This window comes from Amia ocellicauda, unplaced genomic scaffold (genome assembly GCF_036373705.1).
Source record: "Amia ocellicauda isolate fAmiCal2 unplaced genomic scaffold, fAmiCal2.hap1 HAP1_SCAFFOLD_140, whole genome shotgun sequence".
Classification (NCBI taxonomy): Eukaryota; Metazoa; Chordata; class Actinopteri; order Amiiformes; family Amiidae; genus Amia; species Amia ocellicauda.
This window is the reverse complement of record NW_027102703.1, coordinates 139,414-152,660: the sequence shown is the minus strand read 5'-3', so window position 1 is coordinate 152,660 and position 13,247 is coordinate 139,414. Positions and strand designations below refer to the sequence as shown.

The following is a 13,247-nucleotide window of genomic DNA, read 5'->3' as shown; positions in this document are numbered from 1 at the left end:
GAAGCGGGATGTTTCTGATGCTGAGAATTAAAGAGGTATTGCCTAAAAGCAGCGCGGGTTCTTAAATAGAGAGGAGAGTTTCGGGGCGTTGCCTTCAGAGGGGTGGGGGTATTTATGGGTGGCCTTGATGTTCAGGGTTTTATGGGTGTACACTTTCTGACGGATATGACGTAGGAATAATTAAGGAAATAACTCTACCTAAAATCACGCCCCCCAATTATGACGTAGGAATATTAATAAGCTTAGGGCATACGTCATAACAAATAGGCCGCGCCCAAAAAACCCTACTATCTACTCTTATGTAGTTGAAGGCGCAGTATAGCTCTGATAGTCTGGTGGTCTTTTAATTAAAATCTGATGATGATGATGATGATGATGATATTGTTGTTGTTGTTGTTGTTGTTCTTGTTGTCGTCGTAGTCGCCGTCATTATTATTGTTAAAGTAAAGCAGTAGTTAGATTTGTTGCTACCGTAAGGTGTAGAAGGCACAATAGCTCTGTGATTGTCTGATGGTGGCACAAGACGAGCAGCAACTGTTTGAACAAGCCATTGAGCATCACCTTGTTGGGAAAAGTGTAAGTCTTGTCATAGCTCAGGGCGTTCTTCCTTTGAAAGAGTTTCCAAAGTGTCCTGATGTGCCCTTGAGCAATGCAAAATAGGTCAGTGAAAATAGAAACCTTTATCTCACAGGCTGGCCCACGGGAAACGCCTGTGTGCGTTTTACCAGCCGGCTTCGATGGGAGCCATTCGAAACACCAGGACGGGTCGGTTTCCGTAGTGTAGTGGCTATCACGTTCGCCTCACACGCGAAAGGTCCCCGGTTCGAAACCGGGCGGAAACAACCCGCGGTGCATGCGTGCCAGTGCTGTGTTACCCGTCCCCATCTCTCTGCCCCGAGGCTGGCCGTCGTTTTCTCTTGCTCGGAGTGGCAAGAAATCCTGACCTTGAGAACAAACGATCGCAGAAGGGTAGCTTTGCGAGGCGCTGGAACTGACACTTTTAAAATCGATACATGTTGTTGCTGTTACAATACGACCGTAGCAGGATCGGCGACATTGCTGTTACTCTTATGTAGTTGAAGGCGCAGTATAGCTCTGATAGTCTGGTGGTGACGGAAGACCACCAGCCGTTTGAACAAGCCATTCAGCATCACCTTGTTGGGCTAAGTGCAGGCACTGTCTGAGCGCAGGGCGTCCTGCCTTTGAAAGAGTTATCGAAGTGTCCCGAAATCGGTGCACTCAGAGCGTCCGTCCGTCGACAGGTTGAAATTGTTAACGCTCGTGTAGCCACTTTTAATTAAAATCTAATGATAATGATGATGATGATGATGATGTTGTTGTTCTTGTTGATGTTGTTGTTGTTCTTGTTGTTCTTGTTGTCGTCGTAGTCGCCGTCATTATTATTGTTAAAGTAAAGCAGTAGTTAGATTTGTTGCTACCGTAAGGTGTAGAAGGCACAATAGCTCTGTGATTGTCTGATGGTGGCACAAGACGAGCAGCAGCTGTTTGAACAAGCCATTGAGCATCACCTTGTTGGGGTAAGTGTAAGTCTTGTCATAGCTCAGGACGTTCTTCCTTTGAAAGAGTTTCCAAAGTGTCCTGATGTGCCCTTGAGCAATGCAAAATAGGTCAGTGAAAATAGAAACCTTTATCTCACAGGCTGGCCCACGGGAAACGCCTGTGCACGTTTTACCTGCCGGCTTCGATGGGAGCCATTCGAAACACCAGGACGGGTTGGTTTCTGTAGTTTAGTGGCTATCACGTTTGCCTCACACGCGAAAGGTCCCTGGTTTGAAACCGGGCGGAAACAACCCGCGGTGCACGCGTGCCAGTGCCGTGTTACCTGTCCCCATCTCTCTGCCCCAAGGCTGGATGTCGTTTTCTCTTCCTCGGAGTGGCAAGAAATCCTGACCTTGAGAACAAACGATCACAGAAGGGTAGCTTTGCGAGGCGCAGGAACTGACACTTTTAAAATCGATACATGTTGTTGCTGTTACAATACGACCGTAGCAGGATCGGCGACATTGCTGTTACTCTTATGAGTAGATAGTAGGGTTTTTTGGGCGCGGCCTATTTTGTTATGACGTATGCCCTAAGCTTATTAATATTCCTACGTCATAATTGGGGGGCGTGATTTTAGGTAGAGTTATATCCTTAATTATTCCTACGTCATATCCGTCAGAAAGTGTACACCCATAAAACCCTGAACAACAAGGCCGCCCATAACCTGTTGTTCTTGTTGTTCTTGTTGGTCAACTGTAGAGTGTGAATGGGTCGGCTCTTCCTGTAGTGGTTGGGGGTCTTTTTTAAATATACATGTAATGGTTTAGTAAATCTAAACCGTTATAAGATCAACAAGTTCTGTTGTCTGTAATGGTCCCAGGTCTTAACAATGCCAGTTTTGAATAGTGCGTTTATCATATTCACACTGTCTCTGTCTGTCTCTCTCTCTATCTCGCCCAATCATTTTATAAGATTAACAAGTTCTGTTGTCTGTTATGATCCCAGGTCCTATCAATGCCTGTTTTGCATAGGGTATTTATGTTATCCACACTGTATCTGGCTCTGTCTCTCCCCTCAAATTTAATTAAAAATAAAATTAAAAAAGAGGGTGTGTGTGTGGGTGTTTGTGTGTATAGGTTAATTGTTTTTGTAAAAAAAAAAAAAAAAAGCTGTGGTTATATTTTATCTCTCACATAATGTGTTCAGTCGTTTTACTTAAATACATTCTAGGGTCTTAAAGCTCATAAGAGTTAGACTTAAGATAAGGATATGCTTTTAAGGTATTTTAGCAGTCTCAATCCCTGATGATAAGGAATCGTTTAAAAAATAAAAACAACTGATCACTCAATGCTAAATAGATCACAACACTCAAGGCTAAATCACTCACACCATGGGGGGCGGGGGTGGGCTCAGACAACAGTAGGTATGGCGTGTGGTATCAAAACATTCAGAATACTTTTAACCTATATAATTCATAAGCTTTGTAAAGTAAACCCAAATATCTCTTTTGCGGGGATAAACTCTGTTCTGAGTAGTTTGTGACTTGTTTAATACCAAACAAAGCATCGCTATTAAAAAAAAAAAAAAAAAATCACTGTAAAAGCGCTAGTTATTTTAGATCTTTATGGTTATTTTCTTGGCTCAGGTTGTTTTTTAGCGCTTATAAAGGCCTAAAATATTCTTAGTGGTTGTTGACTATAGGTCTTGATGCTTAAAAATGTTTTTTTGAGAGACCAAAAGGTTCTAATAAAAGTTTAGAGTAGAGAGGAGAGAGATCGTCTCCATCTTGGTTTCTATTTGAAATTTGATGCAGTGTCATTTTATTGGTTGGTTTTGATATGTTAATTGGTAACAGGGCGGCACAAAGGCCAGACCAGAACAATGCCTTACAAGAAGATCCGGCATGTGGACATCAGTATAAGTATGAAGGTCTGGTCTTCAGCTCGACAGACTCATACTGACCTTTCGATTTAAGACTAAAGATCAACAGTGTCCGGAAACAACATCTGCGACTTCGATTTAAACGAGTTTTTTGGTAAGTCTTCAGATTATTTTCACTGACTCAGAGCGTGTTGTGTGCATGTATTGTAAATAAGGCTATAACATCTGTTTTAAGTTCTGTAAAATTATTTTTCAGCCAGTCAACAGGAGTTAATTCCCAACGCTGAGGAGATCATCTGGAACAACAACGGTAAGATTTTTGTGTTTGCGCTCATGGGTTCTTATGTATGGGTGTGTGTGGTTTTGAAGCGGCTCATTAGAGTTATGAAAACGTTTTAATACATATTAATGCCGGTCTCTTTAATTACACAGAAACTATCGAAAGGCCTGTGATTAATGTCTCCGAGGATCGACCAAGAGAAGTGGTTGTCCCTAGACAGGCTGTCTGCCGACCGGGTAAGAACTAAACCCCTGTTTGTTTGTATAACGTTTCTGTAAGATGTTTGAGTCCAGTTTTGTTAATTTTAAAAAATTATCCTGTCTAACAGTATTAAGAAACGTGGTTCGAGACAACGAAAGGCCTTCCACATCAAGGGCTTGTTTCGTTTTACCTTCGAGAACCGTAACCTTTCAAGAATCTGAAAGGCCGTCAGCCCCGGTATCTGATAGCTGTGAGTATATATCTGCAGCCTGTAAGAGGTTAAAGCTTTTTATAAAGCGGTGTGGTTAAAGGTTAAACATGTCTCTTACCTTCACAGCGGTGCAAAAAGCTAAACCAGCCGAAAAACTTAAGAAACGATTATTCTGTGGAGGTAAGTAAGATCTTTCAAACTTTAATGTTTTTAAAAGGGCTTTGTTTGCCCGTTGAGGGCTAATATTTAAGCGATGGGTGCCCGTTTCCTGTAGGGCGGGGGGTTCTGGGAAAGATCTTTAGAAGTCCGGACAGGTCTAGGCTTGTTTCTGGGGAACGTGTTTAGAAATGACCGATTGCCGTACCGTCTGGTTAGGAAGTAAAGCCGTCCGAAAGGGTTTAGTAAGTTGTTTGGCTTATCTCCCGCTATTATACTTCTGTTTTAAAGTGGTTGTAGGAAAAGGCTTGAAGGTGTTCATTGTATTTAATATTTAAACAGATCGTGAAAACGTTTGTGAAACAGGAAGTCCCGGGATCAGGAAGCGTTTACACTTGGAAGGTTCGTTTAAAAATGAAATGTTGTTGTGTGTGTGTGTGTTTTATTAACAATATTACAGTTTTTAAAGAAACATTTAAGAAACAGTTTATTTACAGTGGCTTCTCTGTTTTACATTTATTATCAAGTCCTAATAAATATATTGTCTGTAAATAATAAGGCGTTGTAGTGAATGTCTAAGGCTATTTTCAAAGGTCTAAAAAAGCTAAAGGTTTTGAATGTCCTGGACATGTTGTTTTAAGTTTGATTTCTGTCGCCGTTTAAAGATGTAAATGTAATGTATATTTTTATTCTTCCCAAGACTCTTGGGATAGTCATTCTGTGGATGAGCTATTGAGGACAATTACCCCGTCTAAGTGGGATCAAACATCTTCCCCGGTGAGATCACCGAGAGGATCCCCCACGGTGGTCTTGGAGACCCCCCAACATCTACTCAGGCCACAGCCTTCTGGGGGTAATTCAACACCCCAGATTCAGCCCGCCGCATTGTCGGGCGGAACAAATACAGGCATCCAACAACCTCAGGGGTCGCCGTCAGTCAGGGCGGTCACACCACCCAACGACGGCCTGGTTTCAACATCGTCCCCCCAGACCCGTTTCTTGGCTACAGAAACGCGGAACAGTACCCCGCGCTTGGCCAGGGTGTCACCGCAAAGGCCTTCTTGGTCTCCGTCCATGAGTATACGCTCGCTCCCTGCCTCCTTCGACCGAGATTTACCGGAGCGACCATCCTTTGAAGCTGAGCCAGGCCACCAGCCCCCGGAGCTACTTCCTGAAAGTCGCCATGAGTTGCTACATACTTTGTTACAAAATCAAAGACTTGTGTTAGTGGGGCAAAACCTGGTGATAGAGAGCCAAAACACCCTTATTAATACCCTTACTAACGAATTGTACCGTATTTAATGTTTTAATAGACACAAAACGCCTTACTATTGTGGGTTGTTGGAAAAATAAAAAATAAATTAAAAAATGTCCTGACTTGGTAAAAGAACTCACAAACTAAAGGATTATGAACAAGCTAGGGCCCCAAAAAGACCTTCCCGAGAGAACATCCCCGGCCCTGTTGTGAACTCCTCTGATGTCCCAATGAACCTGGAACTATTACAAATGATAAATGATTTAAATAACCCCCAATTACCACCGATAGAATGTGAATTAACAGACTTACCGGTGAACCCCGACCTGTTACAGATGGTCAATGATCTAAATAACCACCTCCCACCGGTAGCGCTTATAGAGGTTCACCCCCTAGTTCACCCCGATTTGTTTGAAATGGTGGAGGCTTTGGAGGAGCTACCCCAACCAAATTCTGCCCCTTTTATAAATGATTTGAGACAATTAGAACACAGGATGGCGGCAGAAGCAGCCATCACTATAGAGGAGGGTCTTGGATATCTTTGAAGGACTTTTACAGGCTTTAAATGAGCCTCCTCAAAAAGGGGGTTTTGTAGATGTCAGCAGTGGGGGTGTTCGGAATGTGGAGGGTTCTGAGACTGATAAGGCTGTGGAGGACATGCTCTGTGAGAATGTAGGGGGTGAAGGCTTTGTTCAAAATGATGATGTGTCCAAGAGTACCAGTGATCCCGTGATTATAGATAGACCGGCCTATAACAATTTTGAAATGATTCAGCGTTTTAATTTTGCAGAACTTTTAAATTGTGACAATTATGCAGAAATATTTGTCAACATACACGAGGCCTTGCAGAAAATGCTTGAACAGGTTGCTGAAAGGGTCAGACCTCGAGATGTTGTACAGTTAGAACTCAGAGGGGATGATTTGTTTAGCAACCTATCTGTAATGCTGAGTGGAGATAATTTAGACGTCTGGCTAAAATCGAAGCGTTATTGCAAAGTAACGCAGCCATCATAGCTGATGAAAGTCTGTCTCTGGTAATGAATGTGGTTCGTAACCCTGAGGGTGGGGCGCTTAGAAGACTGTCGAAATGCTTGAAGAACGACATAATTAGGACCAAGCTCAGGCAATTAGTGGTGAGTTCCAGTGGGGACAATAAGCTCTGTTTTGCTTACAGTTTAATAAAACTACTCACCCCCGACATGCCTGAACCCCAAGCTCTGCAAGAAGCTTTAATGCTTCATCAGAGGGCCGGCTTAAACTCTCAACAGATGGTTGCCTTTTCAGACATCACCAAGTTTGAGGAGTTGTTGTCTTTAAAAATTGTTGTGTGGTACCGTTGTGAGGTAAAGGAAGTATTTGTGAAATTTCAGACACATCCTGAAACCCATACACAGACACTGTTTCTCTTCCTAAGTGATAGTCATTACTTTGGAATAAAGAGTTTGACGGCTTTTTTGGGTTGTTCGTATGTTTGTCATTGGTGTTATAAGGCCTTCAATGATAAGCTTAAGCACCGCTGTGACGGTTACTGTAACGTCTGTTTCAATCCGCAATGTCGTAAGGGTTTGGCCCCTACCATCCGATGTAAAGATTGCTTAAGGATTTGTCTCTCAGCGTTCTGTTTTTCCGAGCATAAGGTACAGAGGGCCGCTGCTGAGGGGGTTAAAAAACGGAGTTATTGTGATCAAACTAAATATTGCCCGCAGTGTTGCCTCCAGTACCGTTTTCATGAGGTTAAACCACACAAATGTCTGGAGCCGAGATGCAGGATCTGTAATGCTGATTTAACCCCGGGGTCCGAACACCAGTGCTTTATTCAGCCGGTTAAAAAGGAGCCGCCGCACAACCGGTATGTCTTTTTTGCTTTTGAATGCCGGCAAGAAAACGGGGTCCACGTTGCTAATTATATACTCTGTATTGACATGTTGGATCGTGAGTGGTCAGCTAGCGGTGAGAGTTGTGTCAGGGATTTCTTTACGCGGTATCGCGGTCCAAAATACCTCAATTACACATTTATTGCCCACAATGCTAAGGGTTATGATTCTTACATTTTGATGAAGTATCTGGTGGAAAATGGGGTGACCCCAAAAATAATAGCTCAGGGTAGCAAGATCATGTGTTTCACCGACGAAGCTTTCAACTAACGTTACATAGACTCGTTAAATTTCATCCCCATGAAATTGAGCGCTTTGCCTAAGGCTCTGGGTTTTGAGGCTCAGAAGAAAGGTTGGTTCTGCCATTTTTTTAATACTATGGACACTCAAAATTATCGAGGGTCCTACCTGCCCGCCACTTATTATGGGGTTGATACTATGATGTCTCATGAGAGGGAGGAATTCTTTAAATGGTACAATACGGTTAAGGGAGGTGTTTTTGATGACCGAGAAGAGATGGCTGCTTATTGTAAAAATGATGTGGTGATCCTTAAAGAAGCCTGTGTGCGTTTCCGCGCCGAGGTTATCAACACATCGGGTCTCGACCCTTTGCAAAGTGTGACCATAGCGTCTCTCTGCATGAAAATGTATCGGTCCAATTTCTTGCAGAAAAACACTATAGCGGTCACCACTTCTGACAACTATCGTGCTAGACAAAAGAACTTTTCGACTGTCTCCATACAGTGGCTGGAATACCTGAGTGCCCGGGATAACATCTTCATCAGACATGCTTTAAATCAAGGGGAAGTCAAAATGGGGCCTTACTACTTAGACGGTTTTAGCGACGTGTCCGGGCGGCGTACCGCTTATGAGTTTGCAGGTTGTATTTACCATGGCTGTCCTCAGTGCTTCGACCCAAACACCTTTAACCCCGTAACACAAAAACTCTGCAGTGATATGTACTATGATTTCCAGGAACGAATTGAAACTTTAAAAAACACCTATGGTTTGAACGTGCTGGTGATTTGGGAACACGAGTGGACGACCCTGAAGCAACAGGATGCGGGGGTACAACGGTTTATGGAAACCTTGGACTTTTCTGAACGTCTTGAGCCCCGGGATGCGTTATTTGGGGGTCGTACCAACGCCCTCTGTTTACATTATGAGGTAAAGGAGGGTGAGAGAGTAGATTACTATGATTTCACCAGTCTGTACCCTTATGTCAACAAGACCAAAATGTACCCGGTGGGGCGTCCAACCATTGTTTATCGTGACTTTCTCGAAATCGGACATTACTTTGGTTTGATCAAAGTCACCATGTACCCTCCTCGCGAGCTGTTCTTACCCGTGTTGCCTTACAGGTGTTCGGGAAAATTGATGTTCCCTCTGTGTAGAACGTGTGTGGAAACTGAAAATCAAACTACCTCTTGTCTGCACAGTGATGAAGAGAGAGCGCTGACGGGTGTCTGGTGTAGCATTGAGCTTGACAAGGCGGTGGAGAAAGGTTACAGAGTCGGTAAGGTGTATGAGGTTTGGCATTTTTCTGAAAAATCTGATACTCTTTTTGCTGATTACATTATGACCCATCTGAAAGGGAAACAGGAGGCATCGGGCTATCCCTCATGGTGTGTTGACTCCGCGGCCAAAGAGCGATACGTTTAGCAATATTTTGAAAAGGAAGGGATCCGTCTAGAGCTGGGGAACATAACTGTAAACCCCGCCAAGAGACAAATGTCCAAACTGATTTTAAACAGTCTGTGGGGTAAGTTTGGGGAAAGAAATTACCGTCTAAACACAACCTTGATTAAAACCCCTGAACTGTTCATAGAATTTATGTTTTCCAAACAACATGCAGTATCACACTTTCAATTCTTAAATGACCACGTGGCACAGGTCCAGTGGAGGGCCCCTAAAGATTTCCCCACCAAACAGGGGAACGTTAATGTTTTCATAGCGGTTTTTACCACGGCTTACGCCCGGCTTGAACTGTACAACTTAATGGATCAGTTGCAGGAACGCACGCTCTATCATGATACTGACTCTGTAATCTTTGTCACCAGGCCAGGGGATTGGGTCCCTCCCCTCGGGGACTACCTTGGGGAGTTAACGAGCGAACTAGATCCTCAGGACCACATAGTGGAGTTTGTTTCAGGGGGTCCTAAGACTTACGCATACAGAACGGCTGCGGGTAAGACCTGTATGAAAGTTAAGGGTTTCACTCTGAACCATTGTAACAACAAGCTCATTAACATCAAGTCTCTGACGACCCTGGTAGAAAGTTTTGTAACCGAGAAAGACGCGCCTCCTCGTGAGATTATTACAGCCGGAAATCAGATCTATCGCAATAAAAAGGGGTACACGTTGGAAAATAGATCACTAAACAAAAGGTTCAGGGTGGTGTACAATAAAAGAGTGTTGAAGACTGATTATACCACTCTGCCTTATGGATATTAGCGGTGGTTTTGAAAACAGACTTCAACACCCTTTCTCCTGTATTATAGCCGGTCCCTCCAATTCGGGGAAGAGCTATCTTATAAAGAACATCATAGAAGATGTGGACGCAACCGTGTCCCAAGCTCTTGACAACATAGTGTGGTGTTTCTCTTGCTGGCAACCTCTCTACGATGATTTGGCTTCGAAAAAAAATAATCTGAAATTTGTGCAAGGTCTCCCCGCCTCGTTGTGTGACGATGACTTGTTCCCGCCCGGTAATACTAACCTAGTGATCCTTGATGACCTGATGGAGCAGGCCGGTGACAACAGTGAAGTGGAAAAAGCTTTCACAAAGTACACTCATCATAGGAATTTAAGTATTATTTATTTAGTTCAAAATCTATTTTTTCAAGGTAAAAAAAGCCGCACTATTAATTTATATGCCAATTATATAATTCTTTTTAAAAACCCCAGAGATAAACTACAGGTCACCGTCTTGGCTCGTCAAATGTACCCTAACCAGACCAAGTTCTTTTTGGAGGCATTTGAGGATGCCACCAAAAAACCCTACGGGTACTTGATTGCGGAATTAAATGCACAAACCCCAGAAGACTTTCCCCTAAGAACAGGTTTGTGCCCGCACGATTGGCCGGCAGTCTATGTGCTAAAGAAAAGGAAATAAATAAGAATGTCTGTTCGGATTAAAAGAAATCTGCCGCTTTTGCAAATGTTATTTGAGAGGAGCCCGCGCCATAGGAAAGCTGTGCTGGCAGGGGCCCCCTCGGATTTGATCGAGACCCTGTGTGAAATAGCTTTTAACATCTTACGCGGTAATATACCCCTAACCCCTTCTCAACATTCTAAACTCAAAAAACAAAAAGCGGTTATCAAGATCATCGCTAATAAGAAGTATTCTATTAAAAGAAAAAGAAAGAAGATTAATCAAACCGGGGGTTTTATAGGACCGCTGTTGAGCATAGCCGTGCCTTTCCTAACCAGTCTTCTAGCTTCCAGAGTGGGTTAATAATGGAATATGCTCAGAAAATGTTTTTGATCCCTCAGGAGCAGCTTGAGAAACTGAGAAAAAATGTTGTCGGGCCAGAGCCCATTAGACAAACGGCCGAAAACAACCTGGACTCTGAAATGAAAGCTATACAGGCCAGGGCCGATTTAAATCAGTATTCCAAAGCCCAGTTGTATACCAACACGTTACAGCGCTACCTCCGTCTGGTTAGACAGGGTGAAAAAGATCAAAACATTTTAACTTTAACCATGGCCTCTCAAGAAAATGGTTCTGGGGCTGATGCGGGGGGAACGGTTGATAAAGATGTTGCGGTGATCAAAGGTTCACACATGTTTGATTTGTTGAAGAGTGTCACTAGCACTAATAAGGTACCCGATAGTCGCCGACCTGTAGGCTGGAATGCTTTCCTACAGGCGATGGCCTGTCTGAACATGCCCCAATCAACAGTTCCTAACCAGGAAACGCGACAAAAAATCCGTCTGTGTAAAGAGGTGGAGCCTGATCTGACTCCGATATCTCATTACTCTGACCATGCTGAGCGACCATCCTCAGGATCTATCCATTGTTGGGAAGCTTATTAATCTCATGTTTTTATTTGTCTCCCCTGTAAATAATGACCCGACAAACAATTTTTTATTTTTATTTTTTATTTTTCAAATGTTGTACATTTATTTATACCATAACCCCTGCTTTGTATAAGAATTGTGTTGAATAAAAACAAAACTAATGATTCAAAGGCTGTTTTCATTATTTTTTCACCTTAACACGCATGACATCTTTTAAAATCCTCACAAGAACACCCCATCTGTATACACGGCTGGCTAGGGTCGTAAGTCATTGTGTTATAAGGGGGGGTCCACAGTGTCCTGACAAACTCTGCCACTTTTTTATCATTTTGGCCTAAATCCTCACTGTACAAGGCCATAATATCGGGGTATGACCTTCCTTTAGATCTATGATATAAGAAAAACACACAGTGTTGACCACAAGTGAAGGTCTGAAGACTTTGTACTTGACGACCGCTGTAAATGGTTTCTTGACAGTTGTTGAGCAGAAAGTTATTGATCTTCCGAGGGAAAGGTCTGAAATCCGGGGGGTTTGCATAGGAATCAAAAAATTCACCACGGTGGTCCTCCCTTAGATAAATAGCCAGCCAATGTTCTCCGGGCATATTTTTAGGGTGTGTGTTGATTATGTACATTGCAGGTAAATTCTTGATCTTAAATTTAGGCAGCTGATCGCAGGTGTAGACTCCTTGAAACAGTTTCCGTGAGCTGGCCAGGGCATTCATGATGTGGTTGAGCTCTCTGGTGTTCATTTTAATAATAATCATACATAACGTTTCTCCTCTGATTCACCTCAATAATGTTGTCAAACACTGCATACACGACCATATTTACAGTGCGTGGTAGAGGCTGCTTGAAACGCATCTCCAAACGCATATTGCCCGTCTTCATCTGTGAAAAATGTTGTCCACACTCTTCGTCAGGGGTCAGGTTGAAACCGTACAGGGTGTAACCGCTGCAGTATTCCCGGCGATCGATCAGCCGGGAGTTTGATCCTTGAGATGGCGACCCGTAGCCAGTACTAGACTGTCATATTCACGAACCGCATTGCCGTTTTCAAAGTCAGGTTGAAAAGGTCTGGATGGAACCTGCACACCATCGACGTACAACGCTATAAATTCCGCGTTATAATGTTTAAAGTTAAAGGGGTTCTTGTTGTAAACCCCGGTAAATGCATCATTATCCACGAGACCTATAATAACCTGTTTTGGGAGCTGTCCTAGAAACAGATTTTCCTGGTTCATCACCCGTGTCCCTGCGGGGATACTGTGGACTTTCATATAGACTCTTTCGATCGGGTACTTGGTGTTTGCCGTCATTAACGCCTGCGCGTGTCCTAGTTTAACCGCCGGGGAGACGGACACTTTTTTCACAAACAGCGAGGCCGATAATATGGTCAGTTTATATTTTTCAGTATCAGGGGTCATCAGACAAAAAGCACTTTTACTACGGATCATTTTAATTTTAATGTCTACCCCGTTGAGCATGAGTTTTTCTTGGAAAAATATGTCTGCATGGATATGCCCCATTAGCTCAAAGGTCCTCCCTTCTGTTGAAAAGGCCGTTCTTTTTTGCAAACCCTTATTGAGTCCCTCTGGATCCTTGTCGTCCATAGCTTCCGGGATGTCTTTGAAGAAAAGGCCGGGGCTGAACTGTTTGCTTAGGGTCTCCTCACTATAATTAAGTATACACTCCATCATGGCTCTATAGGGGTAAGTATTGCTGCTTTGACTAATGAGCCGATCTCCCAGGGTCACATCCACCTGTGAAAACATGGTGGCCACCGGGTAATTGATGACCCCAGCGTTGGTCGTCTTCTCGATTGCATCGCCATCCTCATCAGTCACTTTACAGTTCATTAAA

The 13,247-nt window shown here is 43.3% G+C and overlaps 1 non-coding gene across 1 annotated transcript; it reads left to right on the top strand.

The window, feature by feature from the left end:
* The first annotated feature begins 769 nt into the window (after positions 1-769).
* Positions 770-842, top strand: trnav-cac (transfer RNA valine (anticodon CAC)). Its single transcript has one exon. It is a non-coding gene; the product is annotated as a tRNA-Val (tRNA).
* Positions 843-13,247: the final 12,405 nt, after the last annotated feature.